The following is a 5656-nucleotide window of genomic DNA, read 5'->3' as shown; positions in this document are numbered from 1 at the left end:
GAGGTACAGTGTTAGATAAGGGTTTAGTGTTGGCTTCTTTTGCAGCTCAGAATATGTGGCATTTTGCTAATGTGAAGACTTCATTTCCCTTCCTTTGTATTACCATAGAGAGTAAAATACTTGTTGTCAAGCACTTCTGACATCCATCTTACATGTTGAGGTTTCCAACTTGAGTCCAGATTGACATAAATTTGTGAGGAAGAAAATTTACGAATATAAGAGTATTCACTTTTGTACAAAAATTGAGTTTTCCTTCCCATTATGATCTAGTTGTAGCAACTAATCAAGAACCTTGAGGATTTTCTAATTTATTCCCATCATTCACTTATTTAGTCATTGAATTTCTTCTCTTTTTATAAATCCTCCTACTGTGCTAAAACAAAATTTCCCCCCAAACTGCTTAATACAATTCTAGGCATATTGGCTTGTAGTCAATTTATTTTCGTCATCTGTAAAACGAGGGCATTTAATTCCATTATTGCCAAGCTAAAAGGGGTAAAATGAACATTTTAATTGCAAAATGATTCAAGCTCCAAAACAGGTGAATTGATGTAAATTGAGAAGCAGCATGGTCTAGTAGAAAGAGTAGGGGCCCGGGAGTTAGAGGATCTGAATTCTAATTCTGGTTCCACCACATAAATGTTGCATCACCTTGGGCAAGTCACTTAACTTCTCTGTGCCTCAGTTCCATCATCTACATAATGGGGATTCAATTCCTGTTCTCCCTCCTCAGAGTAGAGTGCATGGCACATAGTAAGTACTTAACAAATGTCCTGATTATTATTATTATTGTATCATTCCACTTATAAACTGACTTGATTCTATGAGTTCATGGTTTCCACCATCATGAGTCAGTTGAAAGCACATTCTACTTCTCAGATGACCATAACTGGGCTAGGACTTCTTTATCACAGCTGCGGAACAAATTAAAATGCTCACAGACCATTTGGTCAGGGATAATAAATACTGAGCAGATCACATGCTTAAGTCAAAGATAGCAGCAGAATCTCCCTGCTGCGTGTGAATGGGGAGGGGAGTGTGAGAAAGAGAAAATGGAAGAAAATGCTAGAGGGTGATGGGAGCCCTAAAAATAAAAGTGATGATAAGATTGTCTGAATCTTCTCTTCTCATGTAATTTATTTGATATCCCAATTTTTTGTATATTAGGGTATGCAATTCTACTACAGAAACTTTCCAAACTCTGATTCTGGTTTTCTGAATCAAAAAAAAAGATGCTCAGACATCCCCTTCCATATCTGCAGGGCAAAACAGTCTGGAATGGACACCACTAAAGGAATACTACTACTGTTGCTTTTACTCAGTGGTATTTATTGAGCACTTACTTTGTACAGAGTATTGTAATAAGTGCTTATGAGATTTCAATACAACAGAGTTGGTCGACGTGACCCTTGCCTTCAGGAGCTTAGAATCTGCTGCCACTATAGGTGTACATGTTCTGACAAATTATTTTAAATGAAACACTTTACTTTTTTCTTTTTTTATGCTGGTTAGAGCAGCTGACCAGGGACATCACAGTGGTTGGGGGAATGTGTCACCCATCCAAATCCAGCATTCCTGCCAAGGAGTTGACTCAGTGCCATCCATACCTGAGACCACAGCTTGTGCTCCAAATGGCGGGTGTGATAGGGAGCCAGAAGGCCACCAGAAAAGTGTCACACCTTTGTGTGCCTGGGGAACACTCTGGGATGTAGGAGGAGGGGATGCAACTCAGCACTTCTGCTGCCCCTGCTTATTGGCTGGCAGACACAGCATCTAACTCTAGCCACAATCCTCCCTGAGCTGCAGGGGGAGCTGAGGCAGCTCACGTCACTGTCACCATCACTGCTGCCCCCATAGTTTTAAAGGAATCTCCTCCCTCTCCTCCCTGCATAACGCATGGTCATGTTGGAACAACCAGACAACAATAATGGCAGTGGCTCCTTTAAATCCCTTGGCCCTGACCCTTATTCCAATATGAATTGAATCTACTTTTTGAGCACCTACTATGTGCAGAGCTCAGTACAAAGCATTCGGGAGAGAACAAAGAAAGCAAGCTGATGACCACTGATGGATTAGCCTATTTCAGCTCCAAAATGGACCATATTTCCTGGACACCTGACTATTTAATAGATGCCCCTCTCTCAATAGAACAGAGTCCAGGGTTCCTGAAGTCCTCCTTCCATCAACAAAGTGACACTATGAGATTACATTCTAGGTTCAACTGGACAGAAAACCACTTCAAACTTCTGACTTTTTAAGTACATATATTTATGAAAATTCTGTTTATTAAAAAAGACCAGGTCTTACTAGAGATAATAAACTCTGCTTAACTGGGAACCATATCTGGGCCAAAATTCACTTAATATCATCTTCCAACCCTATCCAACTCTCTATGCTATGATTTTATAATTCTGAAAATGAGAAATTAGCACTTCTCTATTGGCACATGAGGTGTAATTATTGACTCACTACCCTGTCAATGGCAAGGTTTTGATGTATAACAACAGCTGTCTTGTGCACATATGAGCACCCTTACATAACCCTTCAAATAACACACCCCTGCAGGGGCAAATCATACATATTTTTAATAACAGCCATCCTCAAATTCATTTATGAGGCTTTTTTTTGTCAAGTCTTTCAAGCTTCATTTGTTTAAAGTCATGTTTGATTGTAGGCCTGGGAGTCAGAAGGACCTGGGTTCTAATCCTGGCTTGCCACTTGTCTGCTCTGCTATGTGATCTCAGGCAAGTCACTTCACTTCTCTGTGCCTCAGTCCTCTCATCTGTAAAATGGTGATTAAGATTGTGAGACCCATGTGGGACAGGGACTGTGTCAAATCTTTTCAACTTTTAGAAGGTTGAGAGGACCTCCAGCCATGGCTGCAGCTATGACCTTTGCGACTTTAAGCCTGAAAGTCTGTTGCTTCTGTCAGACTTTTCATCTTACCATTTGTTTCATCTTTCTTCACATATCTGTCGCCAATTCCCTCTCTATGTTATTTTTAGATTGTGAACCCTTTGGGGGGTCAAGGATTATGCCTATATCACATTTCTCAGTGCTTTGTAAAGCAGATAGTATGGGCTTAATAAATAATATTGCTACTATTAATACTATTACTACTTCTTCTGTTAGTACCTCTTCTACTACTTATACTGTTTGTTGGTGTGTAAGTGTCCTTGCGCAAATAAGGATGTGTGAAAATTTTCAGGAAATGATAAATGAAAGAAAAATTTAAAAATCCTATTCTTATAAAAAACAACACAAATCACCAATCTTTCCTTAAATATGGGGCATGTCAAAATATGGCTTGTTATCATGAGAGGAGATCTAAGGACCAATCATCCTTTTGAGTCTGCATGCTTTAAAAATCGTTTAGAGACCTTCATTTCCATGACAGCGATTTATCTATACTATTTTTTAAATGTCAGGTTCATAAAAACCAAATTTTTAAATGTACAAATTATGCAAATGTGTCATTTTCCAATGGGTATCGGTGGAGTTTTAAAGTAATTAGCATTCACACAGATACTCAGAGAAACATCCAGGCTGTGGGAACAACAATTTCTTGTTTCAAATCACTAGTGAAGGGTCAAATCTTATTGGTAAGTTATAAAAGTTGGAATTGCAGACATAAAAAAACTTTTCTTCTCCGTTTACAATCCCATAGTGAATTCAAAGAGAGTCCATCCTGTTACACCTAGCAATCCATCAATCGACCAATCAGTGGTAATTGTTGAGAGCTTACTGTGGGCAGATCACTGTACTAAATGCTGGGCTTAATAAAACAATACAATAAAGCTGGAAGACACAATCACTGCAGAGACAGAAATTACAATAAATTACAGACAATGGAAGGAGCAGAGTATAAGGATATGTACATAAGTGCTGAAGGGAGGGAGGGTGGGGTGAGTATCAAAGTGCCTAAGGGGTAAAGACCCAAGTGAATAGGCAGAAGGTAGGGAAATAGGGTGAAGAAATGAAAGGTTAGTCAGGGAAGGCTCCTTGGAAGAGATACAATTTTAGTAGGGTAAAGGAGATGGGGATGATAGGGTACAGGTGATGGTCTGAAGGAGAGAAGCAGCATGGCCTAGTGGAAAGAGCATAGGCCTGGGAGTCAAAGGACCTGTGTTTTAACCCCAGCCCTGCCACTCACTGTGTGATCTGCGGCAAGTCACTTCACTTCTCTGTGCCTCAGTTTCCCCATCTGGAAAAGGGGGACTAAATCCTACTCCCTGCTACCTAAACTGTGAGCCACATGTCTGTCCGTCTGTCCGTCTCCCCCGATTAGACTGTAAGCCCGTCAAACGGCAGGGACTGTCTCTATCTGTTGCCGACTTGTTCATCCCAAGCGCTTAGTACAGTGCTCTGCACATAGTAAGCGCTCAATAAATACTATTGAATGAACATGTAGGACAGGGACTGTGTTCAACCTGATAATCTACTCCAGTCTTATAACAGTTTTTGACAGACAATAAACACTTAACAAATATAATAATAATTATTATTTTATATGAAAGAGGAGGGAACTTAAAGCAAGAGTGGGGGTGAGAAAAGGATGTACAGCGTGATAGATGGCTCAAGGTAAAGTATGTAGGCTGGTGTTCGAAGAGCAAAATGTGAGGGTCACGTTATAGCAGGTGAACAAGGTAAGTAGGAACTGGAGAGCTGATTGAGTGCCTTAAAGTTAACAACAAGGAGTCTCTTGTTGATATGGAAATGAATGGGCAACCATTAAAGGTTTTTAATGAGTGATGATACATGTGCAGAACACTATTTTAGAAAAATGACCCAGAAAGCAGAGTGAAGTATAGACTGGAGAGGGGAGAGCCTGGAAGCAGGGAGATCAGTTAGGAGGCTGAAGCCACAGTTGAGTCTGGATATGAAGTGCTGTTTGTGCCACTTCAGAGACAAAGAACTTCACTCACCCACTACACCTTTCAAGTGCAGGTTGTCATTTTCAACAAAATGAAATGTCTTTATTCTGAATTAGATATAGCCATGGACAGAAGAGGAAGACAGAATAAGAGTCAAAAATGAGGATCCCCCGCTTACAACAGAGGCTTCAGGAAGAATATAATACAAAAAGAATGAAATCAAATAGTGTCAGGTAGTATGGGAAGTAAATAGAGCAGGGCAGCAAGGCAGAGTTCCACACTACAGGGAAAGGATGGTCAATTATGCCTCAGTCTCGACGGCCACATCCTTATCCTCTAAGGTAAAGTTCAATGTCATTTGCAACATCTTTCTCCCTGTGGAGTGTAAGCTTCTTGTGGGCAGGGAACATGTCTACCAAGTCTATTATACTGTACCTTTCTAAGCTCTTACAGAGCACTGCATACAGTAAAGTGCTCAATAAATACCACTGATTGATTTTCAATCCTGGAGGAATGGCAGACATCAGAATTTTGCAGTCTTCAGAAGGGGAGAAGGAACTTTCCTCCAATGACAACCAGGCTAAGGCCCCAAGTAGTCAACCCAAGCACAAATATATTGGGCAAATTTCCTGGAATTACTAATTGAAGCTGGTGGCTCCCTGCAACCTGGTGTAAAGCAAATAGCTACCCCACAACATGCTACTCATGGCTGAGAATGTCAAAATTGAACCCCTAATAATAATAGTGTTGTTTGTTGAATACTTATTATGTACTAGGCACTG

Source organism: Ornithorhynchus anatinus, chromosome 13, assembly GCF_004115215.2.
Source record: "Ornithorhynchus anatinus isolate Pmale09 chromosome 13, mOrnAna1.pri.v4, whole genome shotgun sequence".
Taxonomy (NCBI): Eukaryota; Metazoa; Chordata; class Mammalia; order Monotremata; family Ornithorhynchidae; genus Ornithorhynchus; species Ornithorhynchus anatinus.
Note: the sequence above shows the minus strand (reverse complement) of the source record.